We start from the raw sequence: 26611 nt of genomic DNA, 5'->3' as shown, positions 1-26611 counted from the left end.
ATCAGCCAAGGCTATTGATACTTCCATGCTAACGAGAGTCATGGAGGGAAGGTGACTCTATACCTACATTCTCCGAGAAAAGCAACAGAGGGAGGTTGTATAGGAGAGAATGCAGATTTAATAAACCAGACAGAGTCAGTTTGAAAATAAACATAGGAAATATGTTTATTTCCTAATCAGGAAATATCCTCAATAGGATGAGGGGGGATTTTAGAATCATGAGGAAAGAACGGTCAGAGAAAACCTGATTGAAGATGCTAGACATGAAAAATACGATTGTTAAGACAAGGAACTCAGAAGTTCATTTCGATAATAGAATGGATATAGCCATGAAGTGAACAAATAAAATAAATGATTAGGCCAAGAACTCTCCCAGAAGATTCTAAGACATATTAAAATAATTGAGCCTATAAAAATAAAAGTTAAGAGAGGAGGATAAAAATGGAAGTTAACATGTGTAAGTTAGGAATCTCAGAAGAAGATAAAAATACATGTAGTAAAGAAAATGCTGGAAAATAGCAATCAAAAAATGTTTCCAGAATTGAAGGAGAATGTGGTGGATTTGACAGTAATGTCCCCAAATTGTTCCACCTCCAGATAGCCACAGGCCTTTGGGGGCCCCCTCCACACGGAGTCTAAGCTTGGCCGACTAGCTTGTTTGAGCCAATGAGACAAGAGGAAATCAATGCAGACAGAGACTTTAAAAGTGCTGCACAACTGGTCATCTTTTGCTACTTTTAAAAGCGTGAGCTCCCATGTGAACACACCCAAGCTAACCAGGTGGATGGTGGGAAAAGGTGGCCCAGCTGATCCATTTTTCCAGCTGACATCAGGCAGAACCATTTGGCTGATTAACAGCTGACTACAGGGGAACCACTTGCAGAACTCAGCCCAAATTACCAACCTATAAAATAAGAATCGATAAAAGTTTATGCTTTAAACAATTACGTTTTGTTGCGTTTGTTATACAGCAATAGAAAGCCAATATAGAGTATGTTAATAACCTAGACAGAAAATGCTCGTAGTGGGTTAGGCAGGAGAGGTTTAAACACAGAGGTGCACACACCTGAAACAAGAACGTAAAGGCAAAATCCTGAAATCATTTGGAGGAAAAAACCGTAGATCATCTTCAAAGGAAAATGAAGAGATGACATCAGTATTTTCAAAAATCTTGGATATAACAAAATTGGTAATATTTTTAAAGTATGAAAAAGAGAACTTCAATCCAAAATTTTCCATCTAATCATTTAAATATGATGGTAAACTGAAGATATTGTCAGTCATACTAGACCCCAGAAGATTTAGCATAAAAAAACCACGTGAGCCCTGGCTGGTGGGGCTCACTCAGTGGATTGAACGCCGGCTGCAAACCAAAGGGTCACTGGTTTAATTCCAGTCAGGGCACATGCCTGGGTTGCTGGCCAGGTCCCCCATAAGGGGTGCTCAAGAGGCAACCACACTTTGATGTTTCTCTCCCTCTCTCTCTCCCTCCCTTCCGCTTTCTAAAATAAATAAATAAAATATTTTTAAAACTGCATAAAAATCATTAGAAGAATAATTTCAGCAGGAAGAGAAATGAAAACCGAAGGTGGTGGATGTAAGAGTGAGAAGATAAAACTAAATTTAAATTCTGTCTGAATAAGCCCTGGAGAACAGAAGAAAGAAAGGGGAAAGAAACGGGAGGAGGGAGGAGCGGATGTATTGTTCACAATCCAGATGTAAACTTTTGATTAAACTTGAAGGCTCAAGCACAAAGTTTGGGCGACGGTAATGTAATCCAGGGCAGGCACTGAGCCTGAAACAGGTTCTAAGGAAGCTCTTTCCAATATGCCTCAACATGCTGAAAACAGCTGCACCAATTAAAAGGCAATTAAATGTGTAATAAATGGAAATGCTACAAAATCATTCTGTAAAAAAGTCTAGATGGGAATTGCCTGAGTGGCCTAGCTGCGTGAGAAATGTGTGCCAAGATGAAGATTACTGTTTTTTTAGTTGGTGTGCCCCTTTCACATACCAGTGAAATACCTTTAAAAAAAGTGACAACTCAGCTCTGGTGGCTCAGATGGTTGGAGCATCGTCCCACACACCAAAAGGTTGTGGGTTTGATTCCTGGTCAGGGCGAGTATGGGAGGCAACCGATAGAACAAACTTACTCTCTTTCTCTCCCCACCTCTTTCTTTCTCCCTAAAATCAATAAATATATTCTGGATGAGGATTTAAAAAATGAAATAGGAAAAGAAACACCATAACTTAAAAACAGCTCTTTTCAGAGCGAGTAGAATGGTGTGATTTCTACAGGCCCTAGGCGTGGGAGAGAAAGGAATGCAAAGCACAGGAATGGGGGTGTGGTGGGGCGTGGAAGGCAGCCGTGAGGGCAAGGCTGCTTGGCGTTCTGTCTTGGCCTGGAGCCTGCGAATCTGAGCATTAAATGGTCTGAGGAGCGGGACAGAGGCAGCAGAACATAGAAATGATGTTTTGAACCAGCAAAACCAGCTAATCTGATAAGAAACTTTACAGACTGTAGCAGTCAGTACTCTCCCTTTTGGAGAAGTCCCATCTCACCTTTTCTGTCTGATTTCATCACTTCCATTGTCCAAGGAAAAAGATGCTCAGCTTAAATCCCAATATTTCAATTACTTATCACCCAGTTTTATATTACAGGACTCTTGGATACCAGGTAGCAGAGCAAATCAGTAAGGGTTTAATCAGAGAAACAAAACCAGTATTCACCATGGGATAAAGGGTTTATTATAGGAAGTAGACCTAACTTAGCTGTTGGACAGTAGGGAGAGGTGAAGGTCCAGGAAGAAGTTAGAGAACCAGAAAAAGAGTCAATATCCAGTCTGTATGAAACATCAAGTGCATCTGGCCTCCACAACGGGACTTAGAAAAGGAGGAGGCCATGGGAGGTCTGTGGGCAGCAAGTGTCTGGCAGCAAGTGCCTGGGAGAGACCTGGAGCTGTCCTTGTCAACAGGATCAACAGGAAGAAGAGCTGGACACAGAGGGGAAGGAGCTGGAATTAACTGGCCCCTTTGCAATTTTCAGCCACCGCATCTAATCTTGACCTTCGGCAAGTAACGGATGCTGCTTCACTTCTGCCCTTCAAGTCTCATACAAGTTCCTCTTTTGGCCAACTCTCTGCCAGAACCATGTAAGGAAGGGTGTTAGCGGACAACTTAATGGAACTGGTACGGAACAAAATACCCCCCAGGGTGAATAATGTTGACTACAGTGATCTGGTTCGAGCTGAGATTTCAGGCTAGCATGCAGGGTGGGTGAAGTTAAGGAAATGGGGATCAAGATACTGGAGGGCATGTCAAGGAAAAGTGGGGTGATCTGAACAAGCACATTTCTGGGAAGATAAAACTGACTTTATTTTACTGTAGGTCTGAAGCAACACTCATTTTAAGCACTCAGTTTTGTTGACTTGAAGGAGGGCCTGGTTCCTAGATATTAAAAGGTTTCTCACCTGTTAGAACATACTGTGACCTGGCCCATGTAACCAGGACCACTTCCTGCCAAAGTACCAGGAGAGGGCGGACATGGCAGGTTGGCTGGAGCCACCCAAATTCAAGTATCTCTCAGCAACAGAGACATTTTCTCTACCTCAAGTTTTAGAAGGACGACCAAAGGAGGTGCTTGCAAGGGATTTAATTACACTATGAATTAATTTTGTACAAGTTGATTAAGTAGGTAAAGACTTATAAATATATAAAATAAGCACTCGAGATATAAAACTATGTGCTCGTCAGCTACTATTTCTTTCTAATCCAAGCATTAACAACTAACTCAGGTTATTATTATAGCAACTTAAGTATGAGTATACACTTGCCCAGGAAAGGATAAAAAAATGTTTTTGTAGGGGTTGCCTGGACCCTGCAGGTAGATTAGAATGACCAACCCACATGAGGTCAGGCTTATGATTACAAATTCTCACAGGAAATATTTTGCAAAATTTCTAACCAGAATCCATGTCCAGATAGACCAGCTTCTTTGTTTCCCTTTGCTGGTAAGATAATTTCTTTTCTTATTGTGTCTTTTCTCCAGGGTGTAGGCCTTTGACAGACCTGGATTTATGTGGGGTCTCCCACTCCCTTCTTTGCCTGGGCCCAAGGCTTTGTTTCCTCTCCCAGCACTGCCATTAAAACCCAAGTGTCTTAGTTCCTGAAGCAGGATACTCATTCCTACTTCAGCTCACACCTCTGCTTGCAGGGCCCTTTTGGAATTTCCCTGCTTTCTTCGAAATTCAACCGTGCATTCAAAAAATACTTGCTATACTTTAGGCTGTATTTCTGGGGGCTTTTGTGAGTCACTTGGTGGTTTTAGAATTCTAGATTTCTAGAGAATGAAGCTGCCAAGATGATCACTGAAATTTCCTCCAGCCAACACGGTGCCACTCCACACTGCAGCACTGCCCTCCTGGGATTCTAAATCCTACCCAGAATCTGGGATAAACACGTCTGGGCAAGAGAGGGTCCCTCCTGTGTTCTCTGCTTGGAGGATGGGGAGAGGGGCAGCCTCATCCCGTTATCTTACATGCATTCAATTGTCAGGTTTTTTTAAAATAGTGAATAATAGCTTTTGTTCTTGAGCTTTCATTCTTTGAGGTTATTGACAGTTTCATTCTTTCAGTTTATTGATAGTGAGAATCCTAATCATTACCAATTTCTTTGAAGGCAGGGACCAACCAGCTCTTGGTTTAGATGTCTTAGTGCTCACTTCTGGTTTTGAAGCTCCAAATTAATGATCTGTTGAGTAATAGAGATAGCTCCTGGGAATTCCTGGATCTAGCAAACCATCTGCTTTTCTTTCTGGTGCATGGAGGATAATCCAAGCCCATTTTTAGGTTACTAACCAGTCAGTGCTAAAGAAACAGAATTAGAAAATAAACATTTTTTTCATTCATAGCTGGACATATTGAAATGGAGGCTTGAACTGATGTTTCTTTAAATTTATTCAGATGCTTCTTCTATGAAAGTAACAAACATGTCTTATCTGAGAAAGAAGATAGAAGTAGAAACAAAATTTATTCATCCAATAAATTTTTTATGCATCTTCTCTGCCTGTATCAGGCATGAAAAGGAGAGACCTGGTAAAACAGTTAAAAGATCAAAGGAGATTGGGAGATAAAGGACTGCTCTGGGCCTGTGTTTGCTAATTGGAGTAATGGGGTTCAAATCAGGGATGGAGTATCCCCCGTGAACACACTCTTGCAGGTGTACATTACCAAATACTTGAGCCAGGTGCGTGGGGTTGCAGAGAGAGGGAAAACCTGTTTCCCAGAAGAGTATCCTATTGAAAACCCAATGCAACAGTCAGAAGTATCTAAAATCAGATGATGTGTGAAGTAGAAGTCATAATTATATTTATTCTAGGACAACATCAGTAAACTAAGTCTTCATGAGATAGAAAATAAATACAAAGAAAGATTATGAGTACCATTATGCACTTTTAACTTATGTGTAACTCTATTTCTTTTATCATTTTACATTGTTTTACAATCCAATTGATTGGTGGGTAGGTGTAGGTTTCTTGGTTTCCCTCAGGCTCGGACAGTAGCATGTATCTCCTTCCATCCCAAAGCCACCATCCATTCTCCTTCTTAACTCCATCACCTTCATTTCCACTGGTGTTCAACCAATGGTAGTTGTTATCACAAAATTTTTAAGGATAGCCTTTTTATAATGAAATTTTCTTTGTTCTCTCTCCTAAGAAAGGTGTACCTGTAAGGGCAGCAAGAGATTAAGCAAAGTGGATAGAATACAGTTTTCATGAAGCCAAGGACAGTATCTATTTTGTTCATTGCTGTATCTCCAGGACCTTGTTTTCCAGTGTCTTGAAAGTAGTGGGTGCTCAATAAATAGTTGTTGACCAAATGAATAAATGGGTGAGTGAGTGTCTGAAGGAAGGAAAAGAGCTATAGGATATTCTGTTACAGAGGAGTTTATGGGAGTCCCTGCCAGGTGTAATGTCTCCACCCAAGAGGGATCTTTAGAGATAAACAGCTTTCATAGGCTGTTTGGATGGATACGGATCTACTGGTTCCTAAAGACAAGTGAAGTTCTTTCAGGTTCCTAATACCTGAAAACAGATGGACACAGAACCACAGTCATGAAGAACAACAGGGAGGTAATGCTAGCAAGAAGTTTAAAAAAGTATAAGGAAGAACATCAATGCATCCTCCTTCTGCAATGTCATCAGCTTCAGCAGTGGTCTTGGCGACAGCAACACCACCACCAGGCAAATGGACTGAAAGTTCATATGCTGAATTGTCCTGCTGCAGACTGCAAAGAGGAAACGTGACTGCCACTGTAGTCTACTTCTGGAAGCTCAGAGAGCCCTTCTGTGATTCGACTTGACATGGATCACAAACTCACAACTAATAGCTGTGTCTGCATTTCCCCTTCCCCCTCTAAGAGATATTGCCAACCTTCCTTTCCAAGATTCTAATTAAATAATAAGTTGGTTGCAGACAAAATTAATAACCAATACATAAATATAAGTTACATAAACAAAAAACTATATAGATAAAACAAATATCAAAAGAGACAAAATATAACTACATATAGTTTTGTATCCGCACAAATTGAAGTACCTTCCAAGAGCAGAGGCGGGAGAAAGGGGGGGCTTGGGGAGAACGGGATGGGAAGGAAAGAAGGGACTGTGGTAGGGTAGGAGTTAGGAAACTCAGCAATGACTAGAACTCGCCTAGTCGTAAAATTCCTTTAAGCTGCGCTCTTCAAAATATCCTCATTAATTAAGATAAAGTGCCCACAGATGTTCAACCAGTTTAAGGCGTTGAATTAGCAGAACATCTAAATGTCCCCATTATGAAAAGAGATACTCTCTCATTCAGAAGCAATAATGTGCTGTTTCCCATTGATTGATTCTGTTGGGAGCGAGACCAGGGAACTTCAGTAATATTTTTTCCTCTGTGATGTTATTGCAATAGTAAAGTTAAAAGTCAAAAAGGCTGAGGTAATTTTTGTGTTGACTTCCTATAAATTCTCGCTTCCACAAATTCTTCACTTCACTGCAATCTGACTTATCTTCCCCAAATCCATCACTAAACAATGTTAAGATACACTAAACTATTTTAAGACCACCACGACCCTAACTTTCACCAAATGCATAAAAACACATCTTTATTTTTGAACATCTCAGCAGAATTTGACACTACTCATTTAAACTCTTCCTGTCTTGGCATTCTCAAACCACTTTTCTTTATTTAAAACTTTTTTTAAAATTTATTTTTTTAAGGATTTTATTTATTTATCTTTAGAGGGGAAGGGAAGGAGAGAGGGAGAGAAATATCAATGTATGGTTGCCTCTCATGCATCCGCTGCCAGGAACCGGGAACTGAGAACTGGCCTGCAACCCAGGCATGTGCCCTGACTGGGAATCAAACTGCGATCGTGTGGTTCGCAGGCCCGCGCTCAATCCACTGAGCTACACCAGCCAGGGCTCAAACCACTTTTCTTGATACCTAAAATCATGTCTAGGTCTCCTTTAAGAGGATCCTCTTTCTTTGCCGACCCTTCAATGTTGCTGCATCCTGCCACCATCCTTGGCCTTCTCACTGTGCCCAGGTGATCTCATCTGCTCTCATGGAGTCAACAACTGTCTCTAGGTTTCACCGCGGCCCTCACCTTTATCATCATAAACCCAACTGTCCTATGGGCATTTTCAACTCAAATTTAAGATGTCTAAAAACGCACTATCATGTTCCTAGCTGGTGCTCATTCCAGCATCCACTCTTCTACCTTCTGCAGGGCCAACCTGAGTGCTGGCTACCTGCTCAGAGACCAGTGCAGGTTGCTAGTCTTGGATCTCAGGCTAGGGAATATATGAATGTCAGTATGGGCCAGGAATTTTCTGGGGCAGTGCCAATTTAATTTTTTAATCCAGATGATTAATTAAGCTATTCAATACAATTAACACTCACGCTTTCATAGCATAGGAACAAATTTCTAAACAACAAAAAGAAATTCTTTCTTAGGTCAAGGGACCCAATTTCAGTTTGGAAAATTATTATTCTGTATACACAGTAAATCAAAGTACAATATAAATTGGCATTGTGATTTATATAAATACTCTTTATGGGCTTGATTAGGGTGAATCAATCCCCTGGATACCTGTACAAAGAAATTTAGTTCCTAACTTTTCAAGTTTGATGCTCTGACTTTTTAGAGTGCTCAGCAATGTGAAATCACTTTATAAAGCCTAGCTTAAGACAGTAGTATATAGTGACAATTTATTGAGCCCCTAGTGTGGGTCAGGCTCTGTTGTAGTCCCTTTGCAGTTATTACTTTAATTCTATAATAACCCTACCAAATACCTTATCCCTTTCACACAGATGATGAAACTGGTACTTAAGCCAGTGGTGTTTTGGAGTCAGCTTATGGTAGGGTAGGAGATGTTGATGAAGATGAAGATCCCACCAACACAATGAAGATGTTGGCAGGACTAGACTCCAACCTGAAGGTTCTGGGGAAGAGCCTGCTAATCATTCATGTTGTTGGTGGGATTCAGTGCCTAGTGGCTGAATCAGTGCCACCGGCTATGAGAGCCAGTGGTATAAATATCTTTCTAACCTTGCATTCAGTGATGTCACGTTGGTAGCTTAAAATCAGCCATGGTGGGAGTATTTACACCACACAAATTGGCACACGTGACAATTCAAGATCTTATTTATTTATTGTAAAAGTGGGTTATTAAAATTTTACTGGTACACCACAGTTTACAGCTAATAACCAGGCGAGCCACAATTCAAACTCTGACCTGTCAGTCTCCAAACTCTTGCTCTGTCTCTTAGTAATAGAGGTCACCAACTGAGCCCTGACGTGTGACTCAGTGAGTTGGGCATCATCCTGTAAACTGAAAGGTCACTAGTTCAATTCCCCGTCAGGGCACATGCCTGGGTTGTAGGCCAGGTCCCTGGCTGGGGAGCATGTTAGAGACAGCTGATCAATATTTCTTTCCATCTCTTTCTCCTTCTCTTCCCCTCTCTCTAAAAATAAATAAATAAAATCTTTAAAAGAAAAAGTCACTGGCTGAGGTCAGTGTCCAGTACTCTCCTAAAGGTCTGATGCTCTCTTTCTAGAAGATGTCCCCCTTCCCTAACTAAATCCTGCTAACTCAAAATAGGAAGCAAAGTTCAGCCAGGGGCTATCCCAAATTCTCTTTTACTCTGTTTCAACTCCTGCCAGAAAGGAAAGTCAAATAACCAAACTGTTAGAGAAAAACCAAAGAGACAGAGACAGCTCGGCTCCTGTTTGTTCAGTATCTGTGAATAAGTGCAAACAAAGGAGGAACTGAATAAACCATTAGTTCTCAAATGCCTTGAGGAACCCCACTGGAGAGCGCTTCACTTGGCAGTGAGAAGAAGGACCTCATGGAAGCCTTAATCAACACCATCTAATTGAGGTGATGGAGTTGAATCACTGGGCCAAGCGTCCATCTGCTTCCCATTTCCAATCATTTAGCACACATTAGAAGTGAACACAACATAAACTCAGAACAATCTCAGCGATGCATTACATTTCCAAGATAGGAGTAAGACAAGAATCAGACTCGTAGGGAGATAACAGAATGGGCCAAATGCCCTGCTAGAATTTGGCATGGACATGGAGTTTGATATTGAGAAAGTGACCTTTAAAAATAATTCCATTTTTAATGACACTGGACTCTCCTCTGGCTAAGACAATATAGCAATCCCAAGGAGATATTTAAAAGCCTTGCACATTCATTTTGCATGTATTTTACAGTCCTTTGCTTTGCACATTCCATCTATGGTTTTAAATGGCCAATTCTCTGAGGAAAGAGATTATATCTATTCAGTCCTTATAATAATAAGTTGTGTGTTTTTTGCACAATATATAAGTTCTAACTGTGAGTTGCCTGTGCTTTGCTCTTTCTTACTTTGCATAAAGTAACTGAGTAGGGGTGGGAAGAGTGGGGCTGGCAATAGCATGGGGCGAAGTTCTCCTCACCCTCAGCACAGAAACCACTGTCTGTGACCTCTTCTTGGTCAATAAAGTTTGTGTGCAGTTGCCTGCTCAGGAACAACCAGGCCGAAATGCAAGTCTTGAAAGAAAGCAGAGGAAGCCTCTCTTCCCAAAAAACCTAGGAAGTGTGGTCCCAGGGAAGCACTTGCCCTTTGAGGACTAGCAGCAATGCATTAAACATTAGTGATGCACAATGAAGATGTTGGCAGGACTAGACTCCAACCTGAAGGTTCTGGGGAAGAGCCTGCTAATCATTCATGTTGTTGGTGGGATTCAGTGCCTAGCGGCTGTAGGCCTGTGGTCTCCATTTCCTCACTGCTGTCCTTTTCTGCTTCTCACATGCACCCTCCCTCTTCAAAGCAGCATTGGGTCATTAAGTCCTGTGCTTCATTCTCTTTGACTTGCCTTTCTGCTACCAGCTGGAGAAAACTCTGCTTTTAAAGGGCTCAGGTGCCTGGATTAGGCCCACCGTTTCTGATTAGTAATCTTAATCACATCTGCAGGATCCCTTTGTCGAATAACAGAGAGTAACTGCACGCATGGCATCTCATCATAGTCACAGGTTCCCTCCACATGTACAGTGGGAGCTTATACAAGGCCAGGGGTCATTGGGGTCATTCTTAGAATTCTGCCTCCCACAGGCAGGTCATTGGTGGGATTGCTCAGCTAAGCAACCTGGAAGAGGTAAGAGGCATGACTTCAGACATGTCCCATGTAATGGACTGAAGAAGCATGGTCAGTGACCTGAGCCTGAGAAAAGTCAAGGCAGCAGTGGGGGTTAAACTTGGAGACAACAGCTGGACTTTTTCTGTGGTGTGTTTGTGGGTGGGAGAGGCAGTGGAGCAAGGAGAGTGGTGGGAGGGAGAGATGCCCCAAGGGGAAGGAGGTAGGAGTTATCTGTTACATACAGGTGCTTTGAACAAACAGCCCAGTGGGTCTACAAAGACTACTTCCTTTCTTGGGGCAACCAGAGCTCTAGCAGTTACCCTTCTAGTCCAAATATTCAAGAGCATCCCCGTACTCTGCAGTATGGCTTTCAAATCCTTCCCTTTACAGGCTCCCACTTATATCCCAGCCGTGTTTCTTAAAAACTCTTCTAACACATTTTCTGCTGGAGTTTTAGTGGAATTGGTACATAACTGGCCTGATGGCAGCCAATGTTTCCCTAAAGAGTCACCAGTGGTGCTGTTACCCTGGTGAATTGACAGTGATCTGGGGTCTCCCCCCTGTCCTTAGGGTCACAAACTTGATTGTGCCAGCACTTCAAATGCAGGCCACACCAGGCTAGTGCTCAGATAGACACTAACTATATTTGCTGCCTATGTTTCCCTTGCTGCATGTACTGACTTTAGCCTCTCCCCCACTGGCTAACCTCTGTTATTATGTGTGGAGTTTCCAGAGCCTCAACTTTGGCGTAGGAGGCACTCCTTCCTGGGCCCCTGTGAATGTTCCCCTTTTCCAACACCTGTAGCAGACCAGCTACTAGTTAGAGGGGCTCAGTACAAAACAAAAGTGAGGGCTCTTGTTAAAAAATAATGAAGAATTTCAAGACGGTGACTGCAGAGTCCTGGAGTGAGTGTGGGGCCCTGTGTCACTGCGCAGATCCACGCGTGATGAGCTGCCTTCCGTTGTAGGGCCTCCCGTTCTTCCCACCCTTGCTCCTGTTCCCATCCATGCGGAAGTCCTCCAAAACTTTTGAATGACAAGCAAGGATCTCAGATAGGTACTGAAATGATAATATATGAAGCTCTTGAAAGTTCTCTAAATTCAGAAACCCTGCATTGAGAGGAAGTCTTTGGCATAATGCCTGCTATGGAAACGATAACAAACATGTCTAGTACTTTCCATAGAAAATGGCAACTTGATAAAGAAAAAAATCACCCAGTGAAATATAGATCACTGATAAGCAAGATCATGGAAGCAGCAAATAGTATAGAAGGAGAGAGACTGCTTTTTGGACCTGCAGTATCATCTTGGGAAAGAGGAGAGAAGAAAGAAAAGGAAGAAAGAAATAAAAATAAAAAAGGATCTCTACTTGGCAAACATCGAGGCTTTTAAATTTTGGAGGACTGCTTTTTCCAAAAGTGCCAAAGGCTTTCTCAAAAGCACCCTGGAGTAGGGCTGGCACAGTGGGTCTGGGGTGGAGGAGCAGGACAGGGTTGAGATGGGGAACTGTCTTTAACACAACAGCCACCTAATGAACTTAGAGAAGCAGCAAGGCTGTACTGCCTTTGCATCCGGGCTGAGGCGCAGTGAGAATTACGAAAGGGCCGCTGGCAGATGAATGGGGATTGCCTCCGCCATCTGTCTTCCAAATGATCCTGTAGGTACAGCTATTATTTCAGTCAGACACTGGCAGGCAGGCCATTGTTCACAGCCTCTGTAAAGAATAGGGGCTGTCAAAGGTTTGGTGAATGTTATGACTTCCCACCGGCCTGTTTGCAGCTTGTGTGAGTCCTTAAAATGTGGAGGGGCCCTGGCTGGCATAGCTCAGTGGATTGAGCGCAGGCCTGCGAACCCGGTGATTGTGGTTCGATTCCCAGTCGGGGCACATGCCTGGGTTGCAGGCCGGTTCCTTGCAGGCTAACTACCAGCAGGGGATGCACAAAAGGCAACCATACATTGATGTTTCTCTACCTCTCTAAAAATAAATAAATAAAATATTTTAAAATGTGGAGGGGACACAGGGCCTGTGCTGACCCAGACTTTTACTGTCCTTTCCCCCCACCTCGGCCACTCCACCCCTCTCTTTGTATTTTTCTCCTTGTCATGCCCCTCATCCCAGGCTGCTTCTCCTCACCCCTTTAATCTCTTTTTTACTCCTTCCACTTCTTCTCACAAAACTACACAAATATCTTGGGAGAAAATTTATTGTTGCCTCAGGAGGGCTGGTGTGTTGAGGTAGAACTTGCAGGAGACAAAATTAAAACCACTGTCACTCAACCAGAGGTCAGCTCTGGAATCCTGGTGGACTCTCCCAGGGAAGGAGAGATACCAAGGGGAGTTAAAAATGTAGAGAAGAGCCCTGGCTGGTGTAGCTCAGTGGATGGAGCACGGGCCTGCGAACCAGATGATCGCAGTTCGATTCCCAGTCAGGGCACATGCCTGGGTTGCAGGCCAGTTCCCGGTGGGGGATGCAGGAGAGGCAACCATACATTGATATTTCTCTCCTTCTCTCCTTCCTTTCCCCTCTAAAAGATAAATAAATAAAATCTTTAAAAACCTCCCCTTTAAAAAAAATCTAGAGAATAGATGCTCTCCCCCCCTCCCCAAGAAAAGAAAAGACACACACCATTCAATATCGTGTGAATTCTGGCTAACAGATTGGCCTGAAGATAAGAAAAACTAGCTAGAATATGTGGAATCTCATCAACACCCCTCAGAAGTAGGTGTGAACTTGAGCACACGAAATAGCTTCCTTTGGTTTGATAAATGTGCTCATTTGTCAGCATTTTACCTTTCATCCTTTCATGGACCAATTTGAGTGACATGATTCAGCCCACACCTGGTTTGACGTGATGGATGGATTTGAAGTTCCACCCAGTGCTCACCTCTGCCCTGAGAAGCACCTCCTGGCACCGACTCAGAGCTGAGTAGGGAGAACCTCACTACCTCACCTCCTATTTGGAGCAGCAAATGGTTTTGAAAGGATGGCGCCTTGAGAATCAAGTTCAAATGTGGAACCAAATGATTGCTCTTGGAGCCTGGTAAATACGGCAAGAAAACCAGAACTCACTGTCTCCCTCCACCCTGGCTTTGCTTGTATTCTTATATTCTTCCTCTTCAACTCTTCCTCCTCTCCCCTGCCCCACCTCTCCCCCCTCCCACCATCCACTCTGAAGAAATGTTTAAGACAAAACAAAGTAAAGAATCCTCTCCTCAGTTGCTTCTGAAACAGATGCCATACATTAAAATCTCCGTATCTTATTAGACAATGCAATTTAAGTTTCCTCATTTCAACTTTGCCAAGAAGAGAATCCGAGTACGGTCTGTCAAGTATTATTGAAATATCTGTTTTACTCACAGTCAATAGACTGAAAGTGTTCTCTACTAAGATTTTGGTGGCATGAAAACTTGGGGGTCATTTTTTTCTTCTGCATTGAGATTTGAGCTTAAAGCTATTTCTAACAAGGCATGGCAAGTCCAGTGGCTTCCTGCCTAATGTCCTATTATTTGAGTGAGCATGAGGTTTACCATGAAGCCAGGCACCTTGGAGAATGAAAGGATGAATGTTCCTATTCATGATTACATCAGGAAAACAGATCTAAACCTAGAGTGTCCTGGACAAGCCTGGGTGCACAGCGCCCCTGCTTATCATGGGAAGGCTGAACAAGAGGAGGAGTCTTGTATTGTTAGCAAGAGGAATGATCTTCTCTGAGCGCCCAAAGCCCTAGCTGAACTTGTGACCCACTTGGAATTTAGTATATTCTACCTTAAAATTTTATTTCTCTTTGTATGTATTTGTCCTGGAGGTTGGGGTCTGAATTGCTATTTCTACCCCCCAGGAGAGATCCAGAAATCTCAATATGTTTGTTAATGACAACCAAGTTTGACCTGAGAGGAGCTATTGGTTCTCTCTGGTTTCAGAGGGACCCCCTTGTGGGAGATCCCTCCTGAGAGTTCACACCTCACCTTGGGGGTTACAGACTGGATTAGTGTCCTATCACTTCTGTGATACATCACCACAGATTTGGTGGTTATTTTGTAGTTCTGAAAATTAGAAGCCCTCTAATCAAGGTTTTGGTAAGGCTGTGTTCCTCCTGGAAGCTCTAGAGCAGAATCTGTTTCCTTATCTTTTCTAGCTTCTAGAGGCTGCTTGCTTTCCTTGGTCTGGGCTCCTTCTTCCATCTTCAAAGCCAGTGTTTGAGCATTTTTCAATTTCTGTCTCTGCATTCACCATCATATTGCTTTTTTCAGACTCTAACCCAGTTGTTTCTTTGATTACCTTACTTTAATTACTCAGTATGATCTCCTTATCTCAGTATACTTAATCACATCTGCACATTGCTTTTGCTATGTATGGTAACATGTTCCCAGGTTCTAAGACTGGGGCATGTTCACTGTTGGGGGTGTTATTCAGCCTACCACAAAGACCCTCTCAAGCTAGACTCTGCGGTTGTTTCACTAGGTACTTTGTTATCCAGATGTCACGGCCATCATTAATGTTCCCCATAGGTCTGTCTTCAGTCCTCCTGAACAGAAGAAATGCATTCCTTGTTGGGTAGCTGCCAGGGGTGAATTCCAGCACAGGGGGTAGGCTTCAGAAGTGCCTTTGACTTGGTCAAAGAAGTGAAGAGAAATTGTCTCCCAGGGGACTTAGACATTCACCTGCTGGGCTGAGTACATACACTCAAGGTCTCTTCTGGCTCTTGGTTTGCACACCTGGGTACGTCTATATGCAAGGTTAGCACACATACTTCTCCTGAGAAGGGTCTAGGAGGAAACGTTCAGAAAACAGTAGAGATACCTGGAATGTAAGAGTTCATCACCAGCACGCTCTCCCTAGGCCTGAACCTCCTTAGGACGGAGAAGATCTGCCCCTCCTACTCCCAGCCCCACCCTGGCACCCAACTCCACCTGACTTGACTAGAAGTACCAGCTGTGCTGCTGGCATCCGTATGCAGAGCCAAAAGAGTTACCACACTCCCCCCAAGCACTAGCACAGAGTTTCATTGGTCAAGACTGTTGATGTCACCTGTCTTAGGCTCTCATCCTTGCCTGCTCTTGCAGTGATGTCATGCGCTCACTTTCTTTGTTCTTCACGACCAGTCAGGGGCTTATCATAGCCCCTGTACAAGATGCAGTGGCAGAGCTCACAGGTGCCTACAGTTTCAATAGCCTTTCAGCTCTGCTGTATTGTGGAAAGACCTCAGCTTTCTCACAGCTAGACATACAAAACACAACCACTGCAACAAAGCTAACATGCTGTTATATGCCCACAGTACGCAAATCACCATGCAAAGTACTTTATATGTATGATTTCATTTAATCTTTAAAATAGCCCCATGAGAAGAACATTATATTAGAAAATATGCATACACACGCATATGTGCATAAAGGCATATACGCACTTCTCGGCAGAGTGTCAGTCTCAGAAAAAAGTATTCAAGGATTAAATAAGTGGACTAAAAAAAACCTTTTCTTTTTCTTTAAAGAAGAAGAAAAGTACTTTGGGTTGGCCTTTTCTTGAATGGGGGAGGACATGATAAAACATTACAGTAAGGTATTGTATTTATGTACGCTCTGAATGGAACATTTGTGTGCCTCCGCCTTTACTGAATCTGTGTTGAAACCTAACCCCCAATGTGATGGTATTTGGGGGTGGATCCTTCAGGAGGTAATTAAGATTAGATTAGGTCCTGAGGGTCAGACCCTCCTGATGGAATTAATAGCCTTAGAGAAAGAGAAAGAGAAAGAGAAAGAGAAAGAGAAAGAGATAGGCGAGTTCTCTCCTGCCCTGTAAGGATACAGCAAGAAGGTAGGCTTCTGAGAGCCAGGAAGAGGGCCCTCACCAAGAACCTGCACCAGTACTTATTATGGCAGCCCAAGCTCTCTGGGACAACATATTCATTCAATACATGAACACATTTGTTGCGTGTTTACTAATGTGTGCTCTTAGATATGCAGACATAATTGATATTCCGTCTCGGTGTTCTGGGCACTCCCTGTCTAGCAAGAAAGGCACACCATATCTATAAGGTACAGCAGAATGTGTCAGAGTAGGAAAAAAAAGGCAATGGGCATGCATAGGAAGAAGTGGTTAGTTACTTTAGCCTGGCGAAAAACCAGGGGAAATTTTGGGGAAAAAGATATTGAATGTGGCCCCAGCAAGATAGACAGGATTTAAAGGGATTTCTAGGGGATGGCAATCCAGGCCCAGCATCCAGAGTGACCAAGGCATGGAGGTTAGAAACGCAGTGGCCTCATGTCGTGGGCTCATGACTGAGTTATATCACATGAGAAAGTGAGGAGTAGTTTGGAAAAATGACTGGAGTTAGATCCCACAGGACCTTGCTTGCCAGATTGTGGAACTCAGATTTTATTTTGCAGGTAATGAGTATGCTCTAGAGAGTTTTGAGCAGAAAAGTGACATAAACGAGGGCTCAGAAATTGGTAGTCAACAGACAGATGTTACCTATTGATGTGTTTTGTTTGGTTCAAACGGTATGTTTTACATTTAAAAAAATGTATTCCTTATTTCTCTTTCAAAAAGCTGAAGAACCTGGAAGAACTGGCCTGCTTTGTATATGGCCACAATGATTGAAACTGTATGTAGCAATTTCAGTTAGCCACAGTCCACACACCTCCTTAATGCATTTTATAAACCTATTTTTTCTATGTTATTCCCTGCTTGGCTTCTGTTGGCATGTGAATTTGTGAGCTCTGACATAAATGATCAAATCTACCTTTCTAAAGATGAATCTGACAGGACTTACAGGCGGGTTTGGCGAGGGGAGGCAGGAAAAGGCTATTGTAATCTCTAATCCATGCTGCAGCCCTCAGTTCATTTTTGGTTGTATTTGGTTTAGATGTTTGCCTTTCCCAACAGAGTAGAAAGTAGAACTATTTGAGACTGGCTATGAATTATCTTACTGTCCCTCTTGCCTAGGAATATCCCTGCAACAGTGTGGGTACAATGCATTGCATACAGACTATGGATGAATGTTGACCAGTTTGAGTAGTTCAGGCAGACATGGGTGAAGGTTGAACTTGGCCAGTGGTAGTGACAGGAAAACACATGCAGCAACGCCTGCATATAAAAATGTAGTTGACAGACTTTCACTACTTGAATGGATTATATATATATATATATATATATATATATATATATATATATATAAAGATTTTATTTATTTATCTTTAGAGGGGAAGGGAAGGAGAGAAGGAGAGAAGTATCAATGTATGGTTGCCTCTCATGAGTCCCCTGCTGGGAACTGGCCTGCAACCCAGGCATGTGCCCTGACTGGGAATTGAACCTTGATGGTGTGGTTCACAGGCCTCCGCTCAATCCACTGAGCTACACCAGCCAGGGCCTGCATGGATTATATTAATACAGATTATTAAGTATCCTAATGTACTTTTCCAATCACATTCTATCTCTGCACAATTCTATGGTATGCACTATTATTATTTCTACTTTATAATGGTAAAAAGGAAGAAAAAATTGAAGAGAGCTAGATTTTAAGCTTGCAAAGAATCTTAAGAGAAGGAAAACAGTCTTGTGAGGACAGAAGATGAATTCAGATTTGAGCCTCTTGAGCTATGTGAAAATTTCCAACAGGAAGTCAGAAATTCACTTCCGGAGTTTAGAAAAAAGGTCAAGGTTAGAGTAGTATTATTGCAAAAAAAATAAAAAAAAATAATCAGTTTGTGGAAGGAATCCATTGGCTTTGAAAAAGTGTAAACAGAGAAGAAGGGAAGGACAGAAGTTTGGGAAAAATGTGCTCTTAGGGTTTGGGAAGGAGGCAAATGAGAAGGGAAGAAACTCCACGGCTGCTGCAGAGAAATGGGATTTTTGGTTGGGACACCCCCGAGGGAGCTATCATGGCAGGGTGATGGGGGAGAAACCAGGCTTTTAAGGGCTAGTGAGTCAAGACCACTCTCTCGTGGAGTTTGTTGTGCAGGGATGGTGAGAAGGTTGTATCCTAATGGGTAGAGAAGCAAGGAAAAGTTCTTAACAGACTCCATGGCATAGGAGGGAGATGTGCGTCCCCTGGCTGGAGGAAAAGTGGAGATAAGAGACTAAAGACGGGAGAACCTGAGGTCATGGTTGATGAAGAAAGGTTCTCGAAAAAGCAGAAGGAGGTAGGCTCTAGAAGAGGGCTCCTCCGTTAACAGGTGGGAAGGGGTTAAGGTTGGAGGTATGAGAGAGGCCAAAGAGCTTAGAGGAGGAGCTGGGGGAAGTAAAACTGTTTTAAGTAGGACAGTACTGATCTTAGGGAAGCTGGAAATTAGATCATTTGCCAGAAGTAAGGGATTTATCAAGAGAGACTTGGGGAGAATGGTGAAGGTCTGGAGCAGATGCTGGGCCAAATTGTCTGCGATGACATGTCAGGCCCCATCCAGGAAGGGGAGAGAAAACCTGCCAGTTATTGGAACCATAAACATTTCACACAGATCATTGTTAATTACTTAGAAGTACTTACCCACTAAGGGGTGCAGAAGCAGCAGGTGCAATGTTCACCGTCTAGCTTCAGCATCACAAAGCCAGGCAAAAAAGGGTGGGTTTTCAAACCGAGAAATGACGAATTGATAACTGGCATAGATAAATGAAAGGGCTGACCAATTCAAGAGATAAAGAATTTTATAGCTTAGAAAACCATTACTTCTTTCTTTTCCAGATGAAGTTTCCCAGAGAAAAGGAAGTACTGAAGATTTGAGGGCAAGGCATCGCTGCGCTAGTTGGATGGGAGCCATGGAGGGACCTGCCAGTATGGAATACGAAACAGGAAAGTAAAAAGCAGAGTGTATTTATTTTATTCATTTACTTTGGAAAACTAAGTAGCTCTGGAAAACTGCTTTCTGGCTTCCAGAGGCTGAAGAAACTAAGAAGCAGGACTGTGAAGCAGTGGGGAGTGGTCACCAGGGGTGGGGGGCTGAAGACCAGCAGCACGTGAGTCTGGGGTGGACGCTGAGTTGGGGGGGCGGACACAAGCAATTTGAATGTTGATAGATATTGACAATTTGCCTTCAAAAATGTGGCCTCAATTTATGCTCCCATTCAATAGTATTTGACTAACAAGGATCATCAAGCTTCTGAAGGCTACCTTTAAGAAATTTTGCATTTCTCGAACTATGAATGAGGCTAAGTATATTTTCATATGTTTAGCTATTTGGATTTTTCCCTGTGAATCCCTGCATGGCAGCGTTAAGTGGAGGACAGGTCCTCTTCTGTAATAAGAGTGTCTTAAGTATTGAGTAAATCCTAAGTCTCGATGCAACCTGGCGAACAACATAGGCACGCTCCTGACCTCTCAGAGCTGAATGTGTTGTGGGTGAGACAATGAATTAGAAAACAAATGTATAAATGCATGTTTCAATAATGTCTATGAAAGGAAAGAAGGGGTGCTGTGGGAGGGAACAGCAAGTGGAGACACGAGGATGAGGTTCTCCCCTTTAGCTGCAGTGGTCACAGCAGATCTTCTTGAAGAGACACTGAAGTGGAGACTTGACACATGAGAAATGTCAGTCGTGTGAAGAGCTTGGGTAAGAAGTACTCTTGGCATCACAGAGAGCACATGCGAAGCTTTTCAGGTGCAAGAGAACCTGGCACGTCTGGAGAACTGAAACATGGCCTGGCCAGTTAAACACCATGAAGGGCCAGTTGGGCTTCATTCACAGTCTTGACTGAATTCAGGGAGAGATATCTCTAGAGGCTGAAGGAGACCTGGGCACTGTAGTCAGGGCTTTCTTTTCTTAGAGAAAAACTACATGGACATTTAGGTCAAGGGCTTTTGTGGGTTTGCATGTAGAGTGAAGGCTTAGAAGCTGACATATTCTCTAGGCAAGACAGCTATTGTATCATTCCTCACAAAGGAGGTCATGTTTGGACAGCTTCTGAAGGTGGATTCAGTCCTTTTCCTTAACGATTCCTTCCCGTCACTCACACTCTGTAGGGATGATGTTTGTCAGAGGTAACTGCTATCCTGCATGTGGCTACAGCAACCTTCTTCGGTCTTTCCTCCAGTTTCATTCTGTAGGGAAGAGGAACTGGATAAGGGAAAAAAGAGAATAAGAACTCGAAGGAAGCCCAGTGTGGAGGGCTGCGGCTCCCATTCCCTTCCTCTCTGTAGTGTCTGCAACCCCTAACACCTGGTGAGTAGAACGTGCGTGAGAGCCACTGTGTACGTATGCGCATGTGTGTGAGTTTCACCCACTACAGGGAACCTGGGGGGGGCTCAGAGGAATGGAGGCAGGAGTAAGGTAGCTTAGACCAACTCAGCATTAGGCTTGATGGAAAGACAGCTGTGCCTCCTTCCAGTCCTTTCTCTTGCTTTTGCCACAGGGAAAGTGAGGCCAGGTGAGGCACCCCAAAAATGAGTGCTGAGCAGGCTGCCCAGGTCTCCCCTCATTGGGATGGTAATGCCACTCCCAGTGAGTGGAGCTGAGGAGCATCGCATCTTTCCTGTGCCTCAGCGAATGTCTGGATTGCATCCTTGCAGCAGTATCCTGTCTCTCTGGAAGAACTACGGGTAATTACCATTCCTTTTCACTCAGTGAATTCCCAAGACTTTGGCCATTTCTGTGACCCTCTCCATGTCAATCTTATGTTAGAGCAACCAGACACCACGAAGACCTGAATGTGCTTCCAGCCCCTGTACCTGGGAAGAGAATGTCTGACTCCCCTATTTTGTTCATTTTCATGGAGGCTTCCCCAAGTGGATGGAGGCCAGCTTCTCCATCAGGATGTCAGAACTCTGAAGAGTAACCTGCAGCCCTGGGGTGAGCTGCTTCCAGGCCCACCTGCCCAGCACAGTGCCCTTCCTTTGCCCCGGAACACGCTGCACCTATTCCCCTGGGGATTGCCTCCAAGCCCAGCTATCCCCTGCCCTGGGCACTTTGGGGGCATCTCTTACTGCTCCTGCCTTTGTTCCACTTCCTGTAGTGGCGTGTGGCATGAGACTCTGTGGGAGATTCTTTCTCTTGGGAGAGGAGGAGGCGGAAGATGACCCCATCTAGGACTACAGGGCCAGACCTGCAGGAGAAGAGGGGGTGGCAGATAAAGGAGTCCCTGGGCCTTGGGCGGGGACAGTTGGAGACCGAGGTTCCAGTAAGCAATCCACTCCTCGTCAGCGCCTTTTACTTTCCAGAGCTCCTTCACGTTCTACATTTCACTCCGCTCACCAAGCTCTGGGGCAGGCAGGGTGGAGATTACTTTCCTTCAAAACATGAAGAACCATTTACAGAAAAATTATGTAATTAGCCTGAGGACCAAAAGCTAATGACAAAGGCAGGAGGCTCTCTGCTAGGAGGCCTTCTAGTTAATTTACTTTTAAAAAAGAAGTTTACCTAGCTTAAAAGTTGTTAAAAAATAATGCATAGTGCAATTTTTAGAGGAGTAGAGTTTGGGATTTTGGATGGGGTAGGTCCACTATTGTAAGTAGCCATATATATATATATATATTTTTTTTGTCTGGGTAAATTATCTATTTTCCAAAGAATGTCGGGTTTACTTGGACATCGTAAATAGTAGCACCATGACAATAAGAGAAAACAGGAGTCTGACAGCATCGTTTTTCTGGGGTCTTCTTTCCTTCTTTTAGCTGAAAGCCTAAAGATGCTTCTAAGAAAGGTGTGCTACCAACAACTCACTCTTTCATGAGATACTAGTTATTTCCTTTTTTCACTCTAGGCCCAGTTTCCATTTGTGGAGTAAACGGTCCCCTTGAAGTTACTCTCTAGTGGCGTCATCTGAGAATTGTCCAAGTAGCAGCATCCTTGGAATCCCACTCACACATCTGTAGGTCAACCTTGAGCTCCTTTTTAAAAGAGGGGCATGAATTACCGCCCAAAACACATCAGATAACATCCCAGGCCAGAGAACCACTCACTCCCATTTCCACAGTTGATGACACAGACACCAAGGCTAATTTCTCTCACTCCTCTCTCTTTTGAAATTTGTCTTTTTGGAAATCTCCTCTAGCAAATGGCTCCACTAGGTGTCTTTAGGCCGGGAGCCTCTCCTTATCCCAGAGATGGGATATATGAGATGTTTAAGGATCTGTGTCCCTAGGCCTAATCATGTAACATGAACTGATGTAAGGATAACACATCCATTCTTCCAGCCAGCAGCACAGTCTGGCAGCACCGCAGCCCGTAGAGTTTACCACGTCATTTTGGATCCTTCACAGAGAAGCACCTGAGGGTGAGTTGACATACATGTAGCCCTTTTGCTCCAGGGACAGAGCTAAAGGCTTCACATTGGTTATTTCACTTAATCCTTATAACCTGTGTAGTAAATAACCACTCCCATTTTAAAACTAAGAAAATAGGCACAGGGAGTCAGTAACTTGAGCGAGGCCACCCACCTAGTAAGACTGGAGCTGGAATTTAAAGTGGAGCAGACTGTCCTGGAACCATTCATTTCCCACAGTGCAATGCTGTGTCCAGTGAACCATACCAGAGGGCACCCTGCTCACATCCACTCCAGTTAAAGGTGTTGTGTTTTATTTTTCCTCCTGGGGATGAGGGTGGAGTAAAGTTCACACATTCTTTTTTCTCCCCCACCCAGTTTCTGTCCAAATGCCAAGGCTCCTTCAATATTGGGAAATTTCAGACCAATATAAATGGCCTACCAGTATCCATCACTGTAATTCCAGGTCTAAAATAAAATTCCCCAAAGGAAGCCGTCACACTATGAATAAAAAAGCACATTCAATAGTAGGAACTGGGTTTTCCTTCCCAGGGCAGCAAAAGAGAAGATCGGTTTTAAGAACAACTTACAGAAAGTTTCAGGCTTCAGTCGCCGAGGTTGGGGCATTATACTTAAACAGAGCATCCGGCACACAGGGTCAGAGCACGTACCAGGAATTTTCTTCAGAAACTGTGAATCATCCTAGCCATGTGTGAGATCTCAAGGTAAAGTTGAGAATTCATGGGCTCATTTTTCTTCTTTCCATGTCATCTCAGAGTGGCAAAGCAATTGGGATGCAACGTCATAGGACAAAGGCTCTTATCTAATGTTTTCCAGTGACATCTGGGACTTGTAGGACTGGCAATTCCTGTCCAGTTTCTGACACATCCAAGTGTGGATGTCCGATGGGGCCAGGTCCCATTTAAACAGTCATCCTTGACTTGAGCTGGTTGAGCATGAGAGGACGAGAAAAACTGTGTCTATACTATAGAACAACCTTCACTCCACTGGAGAGGCGGAACAGCATTTAAAACATCCCCAATGTGAGAGCAGTGTCAACACACCTCAGTAGCGGACTCCCCGGCCCTCAGGTCTGTCCACTGGTTCCGGTGGGACTGCGGGAGGCCAGGCAGCTTTGCTCACACCAGCCCATGTCCAGCAGTGCCCAGGGGGACCGGCCACCAAAGCAGACCCACCCCCTGAAGACCTCTGATGTCTGGGACATGACATATCAACCGAAATAAGAAAATGTGGCAGGAGACTTCAGGGGAGGAACGGGGTGGAAAGTGAAATAATGACTCAGGAAATCCTGAGGCTCCAGATGAGGCTCAAGGGAGAGAATATAATGGGGGTCACAGCAGAAGGTTACATGATAGCAGTCATTGAGCATAGATGCAAATTATATTTAATTTCCTTGACAGCTTTAATTTGATGATTTAAATCTAGTTAGCATCTAGGGAAGCCATGTGCCCCACTCCAGGGACTGCTGGGGTGATTTTTTTTTTCAAGATGACCAGGGACACCAAGAAGGCAAATTTGGCAGTAAAATGTGTGCATTTCTGAAAACTCCAAAAGTGACTGACATGCCACAGCTAGGACTGAGGAACTGCCCCAAGCAGCTGTAAGTCAGTGCGTGTAGGTAACCCCTCAGAAGAGTAGCTAAAGCAAGATTTAAGAAGCGTCAGAAAGGAAGAAGGGTACAGAGAGGAGAGAGGAGAGAGGTGACTGGTGAAAGGCTGGGGGTGGGGTATAAATGACGATGAATTTTGTGTCAGGCTGGCTCTGGCCATACAAAATCTTCTCACATGTAATTTCTGGATTTTCAAAATGTACCCTGAAGGAAAATTCATCTTTTGCACCATCTTGTTAAAAAAGGACTGCGGGTGCATTCACATTTAGAGAAATAAAGTGAGACTTGCCTTGTGGGTGGGTGAATTGGGTTCCCAGACCCAAATCCAACACGGGGAGAGGGTTCCACACACCAACAAACAATTCTCAGACACCAGCAAAGTGTCAGAGAATTCAACTCAGTTCTGACACTATCTATTGGACATATGGCCTCTAGTTCCACAGGCTAAGGGTTTAGTCCCACAAAATTGCCCCACCCCCTAATACACATTTCAGATGGCAAACTCAAGCCCAGGTTACCTGAGCTTCTGATGAAGTGGCCAGAAACTGGAGGTCCCAACAAACCCTTCCAAGTCAGAATGCCAAGGCTGTTGTCTGAAGTTCTGACCAACTGGCTACGAATCAGAAGTTCCTACTGTTCATGTAGGTAGCTAGTTAGTTATTAATAAAGGAAGGGAGCAAAGGGAATCAGGTATTAAGACAGACTAACTAGGAAGCTGTAGCTTCACAGAATCCTCAAGGCACAGTTGTATTCTCCACGGAAGGGACTTCATCCCAAAGTGGGCAGAGAGAACTGCTTTCCAATCTCCCTGGAGGACTGTTAGCTGGGATCACCGGGGGGAGATACAGCAGCAAGGGCAACTCCTTCGTTGGGTGTATGCACAGAAGCCAGGTGACAACACAAAAGTATGGGGCACATACAGTTGGAACCAAAATGGTGACATAAAATGGAGGAGTCTAGACTAGGGAAAAGAACTAGATAGGACAAGGGCACCAAACCCCAGAAGACTCAAGAAAGTGACTGGATAGGAGGAGGGCCAGAGAAAAACCCACGAAAAATTAACAAGATTGGTTAGTTTGAAAGAAAACTTACTCCTTCCTGAGCCCAAAGTAATATAATCAAAGCTTAACAAAGGGCCAAGTCTTTTTCGTTTATGTGGTCTCTCTCTGTAGCTACTGAAAGGGCCTGGTAGCAGCATGGGCCCAAGTGTATGTTGACACCCAGACCCAAGTGCAGTACTGGTGTTGGCCCGTGTGCCATTGGGCCTTGGTGGTGGATGTGTAGACAGGGAAATGAGATGTGAAGAAGTTCTGCATCTTTGGGTCTTGGCTCAGGTGCAGGTGTGAGGGCTCAGGCGCAGGCAGGTCTGAGGGCTCAGGGGCTGGACTTCTTCCATAGTGAGACAGAACTGAGCTACCTGGTTGTGGATGAGACATCTGGCAGCTGGGATAGTCCTTTGCTTTTGTTTCAATAAATCTTGACACAATTGCTCATATCTTCTTATACATGAGTCCCCAAAATGCTTTCTCACAACCCTGTGGAAGAATCTTATATCTGCCAGCAATACTACAACGCCATCCTTGGGTTCAATGAATTTGCTAGAAAGGCTCACAGAACTTGGAGAAATATGTTACTAGATCACTAGTTTATTGTAAAAGGATATCAGTCAGGAATAGCCAGATGGAAGAGGTGCATAGGGCAAGTTATGAAAAAAAGGTGAAGGTGCTTCCATGCCATCCCCAGGCACGCCACTCTCCCTGCATCTCCACGTGGTCGCCAACTCAGAAGTTCTCCAAGCCTCATCCTCTTCTGTTTTGATGGAGGCTTTGTTACATGGGCATGACTGATTAATCATTGGCCACGAGCAATTGACTCAACCTCTGCACCCTCTCCCTTCCCTGGAAGTGTAGGGGTGCTGGGGCTGAAAGTTCTAACCCTCTAATCATGTGGTTGGTTGTACTTTCCAAAAGCCAGGCCATTAACATAACAAAAGACACCTTTCCTCACTCTCAACACTTGGGAAATTGTAAGAGCTCCAGGAGCTGTGAGCCAGGAGTTTCTCATGTCTCAAGTCTTTACATTTCTCATGCTTGATAATGGCCTCCTGTGGCACTTTCCAG

The 26611-nt window shown here is 43.8% G+C and overlaps 1 protein-coding gene across 2 annotated transcripts in view; it reads right to left on the bottom strand.

Moving 5' to 3' along the window:
• Positions 1-2172: 2172 nt before the first annotated feature.
• Positions 2173-26611, bottom strand: part of STXBP6 (syntaxin binding protein 6) — a 270879-nt gene continuing 246440 nt past the window's right edge. Inside the window, exons 7-8 of one of the 2 annotated variants that reach the window (XR_005065228.1) lie at positions 6907-6913; positions 2173-2184 (exon numbers count right to left, since the gene is read on the bottom strand). The gene's annotated coding sequence lies outside the window, so the exon portion shown is untranslated. Of the gene's footprint in view, positions 2185-6906; positions 6914-15311; positions 15324-26611 lie in introns of those variants that run through there. The other variant, XR_005065227.1, reaches the window with a different exon arrangement.

Source organism: Sturnira hondurensis, unplaced genomic scaffold (genome assembly GCF_014824575.4).
Source record: "Sturnira hondurensis isolate 20B ecotype Veracruz unplaced genomic scaffold, ASM1482457v3 Scaffold0023357, whole genome shotgun sequence".
NCBI classification, from domain to species: Eukaryota; Metazoa; Chordata; class Mammalia; order Chiroptera; family Phyllostomidae; genus Sturnira; species Sturnira hondurensis.
Note: the sequence above shows the minus strand (reverse complement) of the source record. Positions and strands in the feature narration are given on the sequence as shown.